This window comes from Phalaenopsis equestris, unplaced genomic scaffold (genome assembly GCF_001263595.1).
Source record: "Phalaenopsis equestris unplaced genomic scaffold, ASM126359v1 Scaffold200479, whole genome shotgun sequence".
Classification (NCBI taxonomy): domain Eukaryota; kingdom Viridiplantae; phylum Streptophyta; class Magnoliopsida; order Asparagales; family Orchidaceae; genus Phalaenopsis; species Phalaenopsis equestris.
Genome location: NW_018220298.1, coordinates 185534 through 203926, shown reverse-complemented (window position 1 = coordinate 203926; position 18393 = coordinate 185534). Strand labels below are relative to the sequence as shown.

The 18393-nt window shown below is 34.1% G+C and overlaps 1 protein-coding gene across 1 annotated transcript in view; it reads left to right on the top strand.

Annotated features, from left to right (window-relative positions):
* LOC110035876 (beclin-1-like protein) overlaps positions 1 to 18393 on the top strand; it is a 48334-nt gene that overhangs the window by 23715 nt on the left and 6226 nt on the right. The gene's annotated exons all lie outside the window — the stretch shown is intronic.

Below are 18393 nucleotides of genomic sequence, written 5' to 3'. Positions count from 1 at the left end.
ATTCTTGTGTATTTACATATCTAGCACCTAAATTTTGCTTTTTATATTTATACCACCTAAGATTTTCATATCATATAAAAAATACCGACATTTTAATTTCAAAATAGTAAAATACTCATTTTCATACATAGGCAAAGTGGTTGCTTCTGTTATTTTTTTTCTCTTTTATTTTTGAAGAAATTGTCAGCCTGTCGATCGTCGTATACTTCCCTTCTCCGAATAAATCTATCTTCCGAGTCATATGAATGATTCAGAGAAGAAAATAATCGGAAAAGATGGATATATGACAAATATGGCAGACAAGCAAAAAATAAAACTATGAGAGCCTATGTGTGCTAAACCTCGCAAGTATAAGTCAAGTATGTCCACCTAAACAAGGTTGGCAGAGACATCTTGGACCAATATCCGCGAAAGAATACATGCGTATGCTACCCATGACCAGAGATTCAGGTAGATGCCTGTTCTTGGGTCAAAAGTACTTTCAAAGAGACTTGTCGTACTTGGTTAATTACATCTTGGGGAATACCCAAAATACTCTCGATAAAAGGTATTTCACCCGTATTATTGTAGACCTGAGAAATAGGTTATCAAAGGGAGGTTATTCCGTGCGGGAACACCCATATGCTTCAAAGCTTTAACTAAGCCATTGGATAGAGAGTGACTCTCTCACATCCCAAGCAGGTAGCGGCTTATCGACATATGATACCCACGGAATAACCAATAATCATCTCGACGGGGGCACACCCAATTTGTCAAAGCACATCTGGTTGTTAGGGCAGATGACAAATCGTTGTATGTCAAACGGGCTGCAACTCATCGACATCGGACCGTCAAGATGATACCAATGAAGTCAACATGAGCAAAAGGGCTCAACAGGAGTAGTTAAATGAAAGGGAAGAGTAATTTCTAAGAGGTAGAGGTAGCCGAGCCAGGGTACGATAGACCCGTCATCCGAAACTACTAAGACCCTGAGCCTACCTGGTCATGAATGTAGTCGACCCAACACGTCCTGAGATCCCCGGTCAACAAACCGTGAATTGCGTCGTCCACGGAAACCTCGGTAGCCCTAAGGTCAAAGGAAGGAAATTCTATCCAATGACTATTAGTTGGAGTTTCAAGATGTGGGACTTATATCCGCTTAAGTGACAAGGATGCCTCCGTAAATAAAAAGAGCTGGATGTTCAACTGTAAAGCTGGAAACACTTCGAAAAAGATGACTTACATCCCGTCTGGGTCGGGGAGTCTCCTAACACCTTAAGCGTGTTAGACAACAACTTAAGTAGAAATCTATGCCGAACCAGTCAGATTGGAGAAGTACGGGGACTCTTCCTTGAGAAATGCAATATGAATGCAATTATCTAGAACGGTCTTTAATTATTGTTGATGCCCTATTAATATAATTTGGGTGATAGCCATGCATGTAACCCATTTTAAAACCGGCCCAAAGGCCTTGCAGGAAAGTAAAAGCAGGTTTTGAAAAATCTGAATATTTTAAACTTAAATTTTTATTTATCTTGAATCTCTTAGTAAGTTTTTTTTAAGTAGAAAATTTATAATTCCAGTGTCTTTGATGAGCATAAATTATATTTTTCGTGGAATCTCAAATGTACATAAATAAACAATGAAAATAATTCAAGCATGCAGATATGCAAATGCAAATGTATAAAGTAAAACAAACCAAATAAAATAATAAACAGATCGGTGTCGCTGGGTCGACAACATATTACAGAAAGGAAAAAAGAGTGGTCGGACTCCGCATATATATGTCTGGTCCTAATTCTATACATCAATATCAAATACAAAATCAAGATACGGTACACAAGTATTTTCTCCTGGCCCCCTCAGCGTGGTTTCAACGCCAAACGCCTCGGAACCCGTGCCCGTATCCTATTTTTGCTACATGACTCTCCTACTACTTAAAAAGTACATAGAAAAACTCGAAAAAAAGGACTCGACGTGAATGAAAACTTGTGTCAGTGGGAACAACTATGCAACACATAATTAGCCGTGCCTTATAAGCGAGGGAGCCAAATAGTACCTACAAGCAAAAGGGTCGGAAATTATTACATGCTCCCCCATAGCGGTACCTGTGTTTGTGCATATAAGTAGACACAATTCACTGCAGAAGAACGTCCTAACACACTACAATGCATATGCAACATGCAGACAAAAAAAAAAAAAAACTGCAAAAAAGGTGACGCGTGGATAGCACTAGCAAAAAATACGTCACAGAACAAAATCCAGAGGCATAAAAAAGGACTACATGACATCCTAAATCATAGCCTAGCACACCATCTAACGCGAAAGTGTCCTAACCAACATCTAAGTGATGAGTCAGTCTCTGGGTAAATTATGACTTTGGCGGGGCCTCCCCCCCCCCGCCATAAAGATCCAAGGGATTCAAAGGGTGTTAACCAAGGTGGATTTTGAAAGAGTTGGTCTTATATACAACTTAGTTTGCTACATGCATAATTTTTAAATCATGACGATTGTAATAATAAGCAGAAAATTATATTTAATTTTTAGTTTTTAAAATAAGGGTCATTAAATGCGGGCCCGTAACATGCAAGGTGACACGAGTTAAGTTCATTGGATTCTTAGCACAATCATACTCGTGTCAATTTTGATGACTTAACTCGCATTATTTGTCGGACTCAATTCAGCAAGCAATATTAAGACATCATGACCGACACGGGAGTCACTCTCCTATCGAGTCTGACTCCTTATCTATGCAAGCATGTAAATGCAAATACAAACAGTCATGCAAAACAAATGGTATGTCGTGGAAGTGATGACCCGACAGATGGGTTTGCTCTGGAGGCAGAGACCCGAAAAGATGGACAAGTCGAGACAGGGTCACGACAAGTGGACTTGCTGTGGAGATAGTGACCAGAAGGACGAATGTGCCGTGGACACAGTGGCCCGAAGGACGAGCGTGTCGAGGAGGTAGGGGTCTGACGAATGGGTGTGTCGTAGAAACAGTGACTAGCAGGACGACCGTGCCGATGAGGCAGTGGCCCGACAAATGCGTGTGCCTTGGAGACGGTGACCCGAAGACAGGCGTGCCGAGGACGTAGAGGCCCTACAACTGGGTATGTGATACACTTAAAATATATAATCTTTTTGTACACATTTTTGTATTTATTCTTGAGATATTGCACTTTAATGAAAGATATTTGTGTTTTTTTCAGGTACAATCAAATGGATAAAAAAATTAAAAAAAGTAAAAAATGATCAAATTTAAAATAAAAATGAAGAATGTGCAAAACTAAACTAAGGCCTTTAAGCGCCCAAGACTGGCGCTTACGCGCCAGTTAATCAGAGAGAGTCGCGCCTAAGCGCTGGAAGTAATTATTTGATGATTATTGAATTTATTTATATTTTTGAAGAGGTGTTTGAAGCAACCATTGCTAAAAACGTCGGAAACAATTAATGGACACAAAAATTCATTCAATTACTTTTGAAAGGAGGCAACTTCAGAAAATTCATTGAATGAAGACGTTTTGAAGAGACACCAAGACACCCTTTAGATTTTTATTAAAAAAGACTTGGATCATTAAAGGAAGAGGCCAACTAATCATCCATCCATCCATCCAAAGTAACCGTCGGCACTGCCGCTTATCGTCGGCGCCTCGACCAACCACATTTTTTTTAATTTTGAGTTTTAGTTTATATCGTGAGTGAAGGAAAATAATTCAAAGAAACTTCAAGACATTTGATGGAGAGTATTTGAGATAAGTGTTTATCTTTGTGTCTACATTTGATTTTAATTTAGACTTGCTTGTGTGCATGATTTCTATTTTTAAACTCAAGTGTGATTGTGTTTTTTCCATAAATTCTGAGTAGTTTTCCTTATGTTTTTCCTTAAAATGATTAGTGACTAGGTATTATAAGGAAATTGTGTGAAATATTAGATTTTAATGTTGGAAGATGTTGTGATGATTTTAAACCTTACACTTCATTTACTTCTTGATTTAACCAATTAGGATATTAATATCTGTTGTGAGAACATGTAAGATCCGAGATGAAATTGTCTCAAACAACAAATGATAAGAATCCCATTTGATTTCATGGATGAGAATATAGTTCATGGGGTTAAATGCAAAAAAATAGAGAAATAAAATTTGAAGGGTATAGAATAAAATGATTTTAGAGTGACAAACTAAAACCCCAAATTTGATTTATTGTTTTAGGTTCTGATATGAGATGTTAGCCCATAGGTGGTGGGGCTAGAGGAAACTCTAGAGTGGAGCTAGTATCATCCCTACCTAACCTGACTTCAAAATTATTCAAACTATAAATTAGCCAATATTCTTTATAACATCTCTAGTAAAGATAAAAAATATTATTGCTCCTATCTGACACAACATAATTAGAATACTTCCACAACAGAATTCCTATACTTGTTACTGATTCATGATAAGGAAATATATATATTATTTATATTGCCTTCATATTACAAGTATTTAATTAAGTTAATTAGTTGTTTATTTTATTTTCAATTATCAAAAATAAAAAAAATCAAATTTTCATTCTTATTATTGCATCTAGAGTTTAAGTAAGAATACTTTGTTTAGTAAAATTTTGTTATCTAATTTCTCCTGTTTTGTATGTTGCATATTGTACGTTATCCCTGTGGGTTCGATTTTCGGGGCTTAATCAAAAGGTTTTATATTACTCGATAACGATACGTATACTTGCGTAGTATCACATATTTAAATATTATAACTGTATTCTTATTTGCTTAATAGTGAAAAATTTACCTAACTTTCGTTTGTGATCAAGTTTTGGCTTTGTTGTAAAGTAAAAATCATTATTAAGGAAATTAAGCAGATAATTATATACGTCGCATTTTACATCTATAAAGAGAAACAAGATCATATTTTTGTCTTCGTTGCCGCGGATAATTTACAAAGTTTTTAAGGATATTTTTAGGAAACAAAATTTCTATTTTTATAAAGTCTTATTTAAACTTTTAGATTTATTATAGACTTTTAGATTTATAAACTTTTAGATTTATTATAGAAATATTGTAGTGTTGCTTTTATATAAAGTTCTTGTTTATGTGTTTATTTTTTTATTATTTTTTATTTTATGTATTTTTTTTAATGTATGCGTAGTTCAGGTTCCACAGGACTTATGTCATACGATTTTGAATCAGAAAGAAATAGTAAAAAAATAAAAAAATTAAAAATTACTGTAAAATTGAAAAATTTCAAGAAATGACATTAAAATCTTCAAAATGCTGAAGAGTTTAGACATTTAAGAGATTATGCAAACCCTACGGTGGATGAACTTCATTGTAGTATTCAAAAATTCATTATGGTGGCTAATTCATTTGAACTTAAACCCGCTATTATTCAAATGATATCAAATAATCAGTTTGGGGGAGCACCAACTGAAGATCCAAATTTAAATCTTGTCAATTTTTTTAGAATTGTGTGTTACATTTAAATATGATGGTGTATTAGATGATGCTATAAGGCTTAGATTTTTTCCTTAGATATGGTTACATTCATTATCACATGAATCTATTAGAACTTCGGGTAATTTAGCGCAGAAATTCCTTGCTAAATATTTTCCACCATAAAAAAACTGTAAAGTTTAGGAATGATATTACATCTTTTTGTCAGTTTGAAGGTGAATTTATTTTTGAAGCATGAGAACGATTTACAGAACTACTGAGAAAGTGTACACACTATGCTATACTAGATTGATTAATAATTCAAATCTTTTACAATGGAGTAGCTGGATCTCTTAGATGATCTATTATCGATGTCGCTGATGTCGCTGATGGTGGTTCATTGTTGTCAAAACCATTTCATGACATTTATGCTTTAATTGAAGAGAGGACTATAAATAATTTTCAATTGTCTTCCGAAAGGGTAAATCTTAAAAAAATAACCAATATTCATGAAACTGATGCTTTTGTTATGTTAGCAAATTAAGTTGCTGCAATATTAATGAATTGGATAATAAATAAATTTTTCTCAATCAATTGCAATGTTTGAAGATAATTCATTAGGCCAAATGATAGATTCTCAAGCATCACTAGAATTTTTGAATGTCATAAACAATAAGCAGAATAACTCATATTCAAACTATTAGAACCCAGGTTGGAAAAACCATCCCGACTTTAACCGAAATAATATTTTGGGTGGTAATAATCAGCAATTATGGAACAATCAAGTAAACCCATTGGGAAACTGAAACAACAAAGGAATAGTAATTATAGACCTACTTATTCTCCAGTTTTTAACAACAATCCACATATTAAGGAGACGTATATAGAAGAAGTGATATTATAAATGAGAAATCAATTACTAAGTTAAGGAGCTAAGTTAAGGAGCTACAATTAAGCTACAATTAAAAATATTGAGAATCAGTTGAGACAAATAACAAATTCATTAAGTAATAGATTCCAAGGAGCACTTCCTAGTAATACTGAAGTAAATTCAAAATACTAAAATAAATAGCAAGTAAAAACTGTTCAACTTAGAAGGGGAAGAGAATTTGAAGGTAGAGTTAAAAAAGAAACTGAAGTAGAGAAAAAAAATGAAAAATTTGAAGAGGACGCTCAGAAAGGTTTAAAGAGACTTATTTCTCTACCTAAAGCTAACTTGGAAAAACCTCCACTTTCATTTCCTCAGAAGCTCCGTCAACAAAAGTTGGATAAATAATTTTCAAAATTTATAGAAAGTTTTAAGAAACTTACAATTAATATTTCATTTACTAAGCCTTATAACAAAAACCAAGCTATGTGAAGTTTATGAAGAATATTATTAACAGAAAAAAAAAATTTCGAAGATAAGGAGATTGTTGCACTTAGTGAGGGGTGCAGTGCTATAATTCAGAAAACTTCATGAAAAACTTAAAGATCCTGGTAGCTTCACAATTTCATGTGCAATATGAGACATTTTGTGAGAACTTTATGTGATTTAGGTGCAAGCATTAACATTATGTCATTATCAGTATTTAAAAGATTGACATTAGGAGAAATATTCCCTACTATTGTAACTCTGCAATTAGCAGATCGTTCAATAACCTATCTTAAAGGAGCTAAAAAGATGTCTTAGTGAAAGTAAATCAATTTATCTTTCCTGTTGATTTCATTGTGTTAGATATTGTGTGTTGATTTCATTGTGTTAGATATGGAGGAAGATAAAGAGATACCCATCATTTTGGGGAGACCTTTTTTAGCTACAGGAAGAGCAATAATAGATGTCCAAGAAGGATAATTAATTATGCACGTCAGTGATTAAACAATTACATTTAATATTTTCAAATCAATGAAATACTCTGCAAAAGGTAAAGATGATGAATGCTATAGAATGGATGTGATAAAATATCTAAGTGATTGCCATTTCAAAACAACTTTTGAAGAGAAATTGGAAATGAAAGAGTTGAAACATAAGCAAGAAGAGGAATTAGATCAATATGAAGATTTTTATTAGGAAGATTCAAATTATGTTCGAGAAAGTTTTGAAGTTTTGGCACGACAGAAAAAAATAAATCTTTTTGGCTATCAATTAGAAAAACTCATGAGCTTAAGTTGAAGTTACTTCCTGAATATTTGAAGTATGCATTTTTAGGTGATTCATCATCATTATCTGTTATAATTTTCTCAAAATTAACTACAAAAGAAGAAATGAGTTTCCTTAAATCTGAGAAGTGTTACAAGAAAGCCTTTGGATGGACAATTGCTGATATAAACGGAATCAATCCTTTAATTTGTATGCATAAAATTTATATGGAAGAAACTTGCAAACCCAGGGCTGATTCTCAAAGGAGATTAAATCCTATTATGAAAGAAGAAGTGGTTAGATGCTGAAATTATCTACCCTATTTCAGATAGTGCGTGGGTTAGTCCGATTCATTACGTTCCTAAAAAAAGAGTGATCGTGACTATGAATGGGCATAATGAGCTAATACCAACAAGACATGTCACAAAATGACGAATATGTATTGATTATAGAAAATTAAATCTCGCCACAAGGAAAGATCATTTTCCACTACCCTTTCTAGGTCAAATGTTGGATAGACTAGTTGAACATAAACACTTTTATTTTTTAGATTATTTTTTAGATGGATATATTGATTATCATCAAATACAAATAACTCCTGAAGATCAAGAGAAAATAATTTTTAACAGTTTTTATGGTACATTTGCTTTTAGAAGAATACCCTTTGATTTATGTAATGTACATGCTACATTTCAAATATGTATGATGACTATTTTTTGTGATTTAATTGAAAAATGAATTAAAGTTTTTATGGATGATTTTTCAGTGTGGAACTTCATTTGAATCATGTTTAGAACACTTATCAAAAGTCCTTAAGCGCTGTGAAGAAACAAATTTGATCATTAACAGAGAAAAATGTCAATTTATAGTAGCAGGAAGAATTATTTTGGGATATCAAATTTCAGAAACTAATATGAAAATAGACCCTTAAAAAATTCAAGTAATCGCTAATTTACCTTGCCCAACAATTATGAAGTAAATTAGGAGATTTTAGAACATGTTGGATTCTACAGACGGTATATTAAAGACTTTTTAAAATCGTTAAGATTTATGTCATTTACTTGATAAAGATGTATTTTTTAATTTTGATAAAGAGTGCCTTAAAGCTTTTAAATTATTAAAAAAAATTAGTCATTGCACATTATTGTTTCGCCAGATTGAGAAAACATTTTGAAGTAATGTATGATGCTAGTGATTATGTAGTGATTATGCTATTAAAGCTCTATTAAAGCTGTTTTAGGACAAAAACATGATAAGATTTTGAAAGTAATCTACTATGCTAGTAGAACTCTTAATGAAGCTTAAATTAATTAAACCACATCTGAGAAATAATTATTAGCAATAATATATGTTTTTGATAAATTTAGATCTCACCTAATTGAAACTAAATGTATTGTGCATACTGATCATTCTGCTATCAAGTATTTAATGAAAAAGAATGATGCAAAACTAAGACTTATAAGGTGGATTTTCTTTTGCAAGAATTTGATTTTGAGAAAGTAGATAGGAAGAGAGCTGTGAATTAAATTGTTGATCATCTGTCCAGGCTAGAATTAGAATAACCAATCTGTTTTGAAAAAGAGATTAATAAACATTTTTCAGATGAGGAATTGTTAAATATTAATGAGTGGCTTGTTACATGATATGCCGAAATTGTAAATTTCATTGTTAGTAATAATATACCCTATGGAATGACATACCAACAAATAAAAATTTTTTTATCGACACTAAGACTTATTTTGGGTTGACTCGTTTTTATATAAACAAGGTAAGAATCTAATTATTCGAAGATATGTGCCTTTAGAAGAAACTTATGAAATTATCCAAAACAGTCATAATCTTGATTTTGTGGGACATTTTAATGTTGATAAAATAACATAGAAAATTTTGTAATATGGATTTTATTGACTTACAATCTTTAGAGATGTTAACGCTTATATCAAAACTTGTGATCGATGTCAACGAGCAGACAATATTCCTAGAAAGAATGAGATGTCCCTCAGTTATGTATTAGAAGTTGAGATACTTAATGTTTGGGGATTAGATTTCATAGGATCATTTATATCATCTTTTGAAAATTTATGTATATTGTTGACAACAGATATATATTATTAGCAGTAGACTATGTTTCTATATGGATAGAAGCTGCTGTTTTACCTCGATGTGATGCTCAAAGTGTTGCAAAGTTTTTAAAAACGAACCTATTTTTATAGATTTGGGATGCCCAGAGTGACCATAACTGATGGGGGAAGTCATTTCAGAAATGCAATAAGAAGTTATTGAAAAAATATCATATTAACTATCGAATTGCTACTGCTTACCATCATCAGACAAGTGGTTTGGCTGAATTATTCAATCATGAAATTAAAAAAATATTAGAAAAATTTATGAATTCAACTAAAATGGATTGGTCAGTCAAACTTGATTATGCTTTGTAGGCTTATAGGACTGCAGACAAAGTTATTATAGAAATGTCTCCATATAAGTTAATATTTGAGAAAGTTTGTCATTTATCAGTTGAATTTGAACATAAAACATATTGGGATATTAAAAAATTTAATTACAATTTGAAGGATGTTGGTGAGAAAAGACTATTGCAATTTAATGAGCGTGAAAAGATAAGGAATGATTCTTATGAAAGTGCTAAGATTTATAAATAAAAGATGAAGATATGACATGATCAGAAGATTCTTACTAAAAATTTTGAGTAAGGACAACAAGTTTTGATTTATAATGCAATGTTATGACTATCTTCATGTAAACTTAAGTCCAGGTGGATGAACCCATTTGTTGATATCAAAGATCCTAAAACTGATAAAATAGTCGAAGTGAATGGTCACAGGCTGAAACCCTATTTTTTAGGTGACCAACTTAACTGAATGATCTTATGTTGTTGTAAACACTAGTTACGTTGGACTGACGACGTTAAACCAAGCGCTCTGTGGGAGACAAGCCATAGTTATTTGTATGTTTGTTTTGAATGTTATGTTTGAATGTTATTGTATGTTTGTTTTGAATGTTATGTTGTGTTTGATTTAGAAAATTTTGGTAGTATTTTGAATATATAATGATTTAATGATTATTCTAAGACCTTAAAATATGACTTAAAGATGTTAGAACGAGTATTTGGACGTTAAGTTAACCTGTGCTAATTTGAGCACTGACGCTTAAGCGTTAATATCCGACGCTTTAGCACGACAGTTAAAAACATGTGCAAATTTCGGTTTCTAGAAGTTTTAACCGTGATTTGGTTAGCTTTAATGTGGGATAACAATTTGGAGATATGCCTAGGAGTTATAGCGGGGTTTAGAGCCTATAAATGAAAGCGTTATGTGAGGATATATACCACAATTCAATTCTAACCTTAAATTCTAAGTGAGAAGAGAGTTTTGAAATATTTCATCTTGGGAGAGTGATTTAAAGGAGGAAGTAATGAGAAAGAAATGTCTTAGTCAGAGTGCGCAAGAGTTATACAACGGTTTCCTTGCCGCTAATATCGAAGGAATAGCGGAGAAAATCACTAAAATTGAGGTTGATGTGACTTCAATTGAAGCAAAAGTGATGAAAGTTAACACACATCTGGAACATATGGGATGACAACTTAAGATACTGTTTAGCCATATCAGCTTTATAGAAGAAGCGGACAAAATTATGTATTTGAAGAACAAATGGATTAAGAAGATTCAACCAGAGTTATTAACCACCGTTCGTTTTATCATATTTACATTCCAAATGCTGAAACATTCCAAATGCTGTTTACATTCCAAATGCTGAAGGAGAGACTAATGATAGATCAGGATTCGTTCCACCAAATGGAGAATGGAATTAAGTTCATTATTTAGTGTGTATGTGTTTAGTGTTTATTTTTTAATGTTAAGTGTTTTTAGTGTGTTTTTAATGTTATGATTGTCTAGTGTTTGTGTTAGGAATTTTCTCATCCAAGACTCTTTGGATTGAGAATCTCTGTAATAAAAATGTTTGTAATTGTTCGTGAATAATATAAATGTTTGTTTGTGTGAAATTTTGTGTTATTTAGCGTTGAATCGAATTAGTCAAGATTTAATAATTCTCTAGAGAGAGGAAAGTTAAAAGGGAAGAAAATAGTTATTAAAGAGTTATGAGACCTTGTAGGGACCTTGTAGGGTGTTGGTTGACTTAGGCTAGAAGTGTGTTTTACTTAAAACCGAAAAAATCAAAATTTGTGCACTGGCGCCTAAGCTGAGAGATAGGTGTCTAGGCGTCAAACCATTCACGCTTAAGCACCGATTCACTTAAACCAGTTCGAAAGCACCGATTCACTTAAACTAGTTCGAAAACGGTTTAAAGTTACAAATTGGTTCGAAAAACACCATTATTTTCGCTCGACATCGTTCCCTTAATCTAGGTTTCGCGATTTGGAGACTAGGGCGTCCCTTAATTTGAAGATTTCTTGGTGGTTTGGAGAAAAAAATGTTAGATTTGATCTTCTTGAGGTATGAGTTTCACTTCTATGTAAAAATTTCTGAGTTTCACCATGTATTTTGAGCACAAATTAGATCTACCAAAAAATCACTATTCATAGTGAAAATTTGAGAAAAATCCATGGAAGATTCATAGATTTTGTAGTTTAAGCTTTTAGAAGTTAAGTTTAATGATTTTGAGTTGAATTTTGGATTTATATTGAATTTTATATAATTTTTTAGAAATGACACCAAGGATGAAGAGAAGCAAGGGAAACGCCCAATTTGATTCAAGCAAGTTTGTTAGTGCGAGAGCTCAGGATCGATACAGTAATGCACTGCTATCGAGAAAGTTGATCCCTGAGCGTTGTTTCAAGTGTCCGTGAGGAGCTGTAGAAGATTTCTTTGTTCACCGCCAGTGGGAGCGGTGGTCTTGTTTTTCTACTGTGACAGTTATTTCTGTTGTTCGGGAGTTTTATGTAAATCTCCTAGAGGCTGAAGGAGTCATGGTTAGAGGAAAGACAGTGTCTTTCTCATCCAAGGTAATAAATCAATTTTATCATTTGTCCTCTAACACTTTATGTTTTTATTCCAACTATAGTCCAAATGAGGAGTTAGACGAGATTTATTCATCATTGACTGGAGGAAGAGGATTATGGAAAATTACTAATGATAGAAGAATCAACTTCCCCACTTTAAGGTTAGATGCCACTGCTAAGGCATGACACTATTTCATTTCTGTTTGTCTGTTGTTTATCAATCATTTTAGTGAAGTGACCCGTGATCGAGTAATTTTGAATTATTGTATTCAGCAATTCAAGCCCATTGACATTGGAGCTTTGATTTATAGTGTTATTACCAGTTATGCTGTCACTGTTATTACTGCAAGTTTGAGATTTGCTTCCTTGATCTTTTCATTATGCGAGCAGACTGGAGTTAGATTTGATAGCTGGGAGGAGATATTACAGCCACTCAAGCCTATTACTACTATGAATGTGAAGTCTTATTCACATCATTCGATTTTTGGCTGGAGAGGTGGATTTTCTAGTAGTCCAGCTGCTCGACATCTCGAGCTTCCAATTCATGTGCTTCTACATCACATAGTCAGATTTCTGGATCTGATTCTCAGTCACAACTATTGCAGAGGATTTTGGACAACTTTAACTACACCGCTGATAATACATGAAATTTAGAAAATTTTGCAGAGCATATAGATGAAAATATGAGGAGACGTGATTATGAGGAAGAATTCCACTCATCTATGAAAAATCTCATGAGAGGTAACCAGAGTGTAGTTTTCCCTCAATATCCAAGATATTCATCAAATGAGTCTGCAACTACTTGACATAGTGATGATAGTGATGTTGAGGAAGAAGATGATTAGACTGGTTTTAGACTGGTTCTATAATTCTATAATTTAGTTTAGTTTTTTTTATGTATTGTTGTGAACTGTTTTGTGGTGCAGTTATACTGTACTTTTGTTGTGTTTGGAGTTGTATTTGTTGGGACTGTTAGTTTTGTTTGCATTTTATTTTGTTAGACACTCTTGTGATGTCCTTATGTATTGTGAGTAGTTATTGTGGTTTGTTATTGTGGTTTTGTGGTTGTAATTGTGTTAATTGTGTTGTTTAATGTATTTAGTTTGTGTTGAACTTAATTCTGAATCTTAGGAAGGTTTAGAGTATTGCTAACTTTTCTTAAAAACTTCGTGCTTAAAATTTTCAATTTATTACCAGATATTTTTATTTATGTTGCAGTTGTGTATGTTTATTAGTGTGTTTGTTTGCTTTTATGTTATCCTCTATTGTATAGAAGTCTAATGAATATCTATTGTTAAAAAATTAAAATTTGATCAATTTAATTTTTACTCCTGTTTTAAATTTTTGTACTTGTATGTTTAGATGTAAAAATTCCTGTTAGCATGTTATTTTTAGTTTTCATTCTTGTCTATTTATATATGATGCTAAAATATTTTATTTTATTAAAAATTTAAGTTTGGGGGATGAAAAATTTTCTTAAAACTTGAAATTTATTTGTCTCAAATGTAGTTTAAATAAATTTGATTTTGATTTTAAGAAAAATGATCTTATATATGAAGTTATATTGCGAAAGTAAAATTTTGAGTATAAAAATGAGTAAGAGAATTTAGTTAAAATTTATAGTAACGAAGAAATATTTAAATTTAATTTTTTTTTTGTTTTTGTGTATGATTTCTACTTTTAAACTCAAGTGTGGTTGTGTTTTCTCCATAAATTCTGAGTAGATTTTTTTATTTTTTTCCTTAAAATGATAAGTGACTAAGTATTGAAAGTAAGGTGTGAACTATTAGACTTTAATATTGGAAGAAATTGTGATGATTTTAAACCTTGTACTTTATTTACCTCTTCATTTGACCATTTAAGATTTTAATATCTATTGTAAGAACATGTAAGATCCGAGATGATATTGTCTCAATCAACAAATGGTAAGAATCACATTTGATTTCATCGATGCAAATGTAGTTCATGGCGAGAATGTAGTTCATATGATTGAGTGCAATAAAATAGGAAAATATTCATTGATAGAAGGGTGTAAAATTAGAGGACTTTAGAGTGACAGATTAAAACCCTTAATTTGATTTATAGTTTTAGGTTCTGATATGAGATGTTAGACCCAATGTGGAGGGAGAAGTGAAAACTCTAGAGTGAGAGCTAGTATCTTCCCTGCTTAACTTGTCTTCAAAACTATTTAATTTATAGATTAGCCAATATTCTTCATAGCATCTCTAGTAAGGATAAAAATTATTATTGCTTCTATTATTTGTCACAACAAAATTTTCATACTTCCACAACAGAATTCCTATACTTATTACTTATTTATGATAAGAAGAAAGATATTGTTATATTAAGTGCATGATAAGAAAAAAGATATTTTATTTATATTGCCTCCATCTTTCAAGTATTTAGTTAAGTTAATTAGTTGTTTTATTTTCAATTATAAAAAAAAACAAAATTTCATTTCTATTATAAAGTAAAAATATTTTGCTAAGTAAAATTTTATTATCTAATTTCTCCTATTTTGTATATTGCATATTGTTAGTTATCCCTAGGGTTCAATATTCGAGATTTAATCAAAAAGTCCTATATTACTTTATAACGATACGTATGCTTATATAATACTCATTATTTAAATATTATAACTGTATTCTTATTTGCTTCATAGTGAAAATTTACCTAACTTTTGTTTAGGATTAGGTTTTTGGCATTGTTGCAAAGTAAGAATCATTATTAAGGAAATTAAGCAGACAATCACATACATCGTATTTTACATCTATAAAGAGAATCGTGATCAGTATGTCATGGAGGCAGCGACCGAAAGAGGTGTAGCATAAGCAAATGATAGTGATCATGCAAACAAAACATACAAGATGCGATGCATCATGCATGCAGGCAAAAAAACACGTGCAAATAAACATGCAAATTAATGCAAAAACATACAAGCATGCAAGTGTTTGATCGGTCGGACCGTGGTGGCCGATCGTACCAAAGTGGTCGGTTGATCGGGATGGGGCAGTCAGTTGAAACAAAGTGCTCGGTTGACCGGGTTGGGGTAGCCAGTCGAACCAAAGTGAAATGTCGAGCGGGTTGTGGCGGCCGGTCGCAGCACAGTGAAGTGTTGACCAAGCCGGGGCAGCCGGTCGTGGTAATGTGAAATGTCGACTGGGTCGGGGTAGCCAATCGTGGTAAAGTGAAATGTCGACCGGGCCGGTGCGCTCGGTTATGGTAAAGGGAAGTGTCGTCCGGGCCGGGGCAGCCAGTCGTGATAGCGAAATGTCGAATTGGTCGGGGCGACCGGTCGGGACAAAGTGGAATGCAACATGCTTCAAGCAAGGGGGAAGCTCTCAACGAGCTTGTAATGGGCCAACTACAAAGCTTCTCTGGTTTCACAACTCCTCCCGGTTTTACAAAGTAAGTTAGCTACGAAGTTTTTCTCATTTTGCAACATCTATCATCCCATCTTTTCTAAGGAAAGTTGGGGAAACCAAAGCAGGGGGAGATTGGGACTCCAAACCACATGACATGTGCTAAGGTTTGCAACCAAAGGGGGTTCGCTCGGCTCTACGAAGGGTGCTTGGCCATGCGCGAAAAATCCTGACCTAAAGGCTCCCTTTAAGAAAACAAACGATCAAATATGCACGTGGCTGCGCCGGCTCATGCATCCCGTGTGGGCGGTTGAACCTGCACGCCTAGCGACACTAAACTATATGGCTAGCTAGAAATGAAAAGACAGGTTCGAGAATCTCACTACCGCGAAGATTGCAGATGTCTAAGGAAATCCGGGAAGAACGTCCTTGTAAAGGGAGGGGACGTCTACGCTTGTCCACGCTGCGGTACCGTCAGTGTCCGTCGATGGTGAGAAAGCTCGCGACAGGAGGCTTTCAGACCAAGAAGCCGCTTCGCCGAGGTAGAGGAAGCTCGCAGCAGGAGGCTCTCGGGCCAAAGATGCTACGCCCCCGAGGTGGAGGAGGCGGTGTGAAGATTTCCACGGAGTTAGAGAGGGGGAGCAAGTGCCTTGCTCGGGCCTGCCGGCGTGAGGGAAGAAGGCTGCGGTTCGGTGCGGTCGCCAGTGAGATGTGACAGGAAAGAACTGCCGACGTTCGATGCAACGAGGCCCTAGAGTGGGTGAAATCAAATTTCAGCTAGGGCATCCTGAAGGTTTTCACAAATAGATCTTCAGCGCTAAAAGAGGGAGTTCTAGCAGGCTTTTATCGGCGTGAGATCAGGCCGAAAGAAGGACCACCACGTGCCCTAGTCTAGGAGAAATTTTGGGATTTTTGGCCGTAGGGGAGAGGAGCCGAACCGAACGGCGTGAGGGTTGGCGAGCTCATTAACGGTGTCGTCGACTGAGAGTCGAGCGCAAAGAGGGGTGAGCGGCAAATCTGCGAAAACTAAGGCAGGAGGAAAAGTCGGGGAAGGGGTTCTCGACCAAGGGAGGAGGTGGCGGCAGTCGGTGTTCGCCGGCTGACGGTTTCGAGCGAGGGGCAAATGTCGACGGGATTTTTGATTGAAGGAGAGTGGGGGTTTTCACCAAAAGTTGGGGGCCTAGGGTTCGCGATCCAGAAGGAGTCGGGAGGCATCCGTGGGTTTAGGATAAATTGGTCTTTTTTTCTTTTTTTTTAATTCATTTACATCGACTTGCGTGCAATTTGTCAGTGCATGGATTCTAGCAAAATGGGTGTCTTTCCTGTGTTGAATCGACGTTTCGAACACGCTCGCGCGATCAATTTTATCATCCGAGGTCATCTGGAGAAGTTCGGTTTCGATCCTGCCAAAAATAAGGTCAAAAGTGGTATGATGTAAAAATTGAAGTTTGGATGTTAGATGTGCTTGTACATAAGCATTGAGTGGTATGTATGTAAATGTTCCTATTTTGGGGCTAGTTCTTTTTAAAAATTTTTTTTTAATAGAGCTTGGAAAATATAATAACTTTTGACTTGTGAGCTCAGTTCTAGATCTGTCTGTGGAGCTCTTCAGGGTTGAAGTCCCTTGCTAGGGTCTTCTAGATATTACTGCATTTCTTTTGACGACGAGGTTCTTATATTGTGTACTTCATATTGGCATGTTCTAGGCATCAATTCCTCCAAATCATATTTATAATTTTTGTGAGGGGATTTAAATCCAATGTTTGTTTTAGTTACTCAATATGTTGCTATTGCATTATCAGGAACTACTGTAGAAAGGAGCCCCAAAGGCTGATCTCTATTCCTCTGAAATTTTAATTAACATAGATGAACCATGTTTTCTCTTGATATAATGTTTAAATTTTGTCTGACCATTTTTGTTTTAATCTAACAGCTATTCTGTTGTTGTTTACCTAGTTCCTATATTCCAAATTGTCTATGGACTATTTATGAGTTATTTTAGCTCTATAGTATCGAATGTGTCCAATTGAGTCCATCGAGTTCTTAAAGTTGATCTAAAATAATCATTTGATTTCTCAAATTTGATCCAAGATAATTTAATAGAGGAACTATTTTGGATCATATTTGAAGTGTCTGATGACTAAATTTAGCACATTAAATTAGATTGCTAGGAATAAAATTTATCCATATAAGTAGATTAGGTACCCTTTTGGCACGTGATAATGTCTCACAATTTGCATAAAACCTTTGTATTTTCTTTAATTGACACTCCATATTGGACTAGGCTTTGACATTAAATATTTTTGAAAAAAATTATATACTTCGAGACAGAACAGTACCTGTAAGCATAATTTTTTATTATCCGAGTCCATAAAAACCACAAACAAATGAAACTGTTTAGCCACTTCTGTCAGCAATAAGTTAAGGACCGGTGAATGAGTTTGAGAGGGTTAATAAGAAACCAAAAGTCTAAATGCCTGTTGACCATATTAGGAGCAATGATGTAGCATAGGTAATATATATATATATA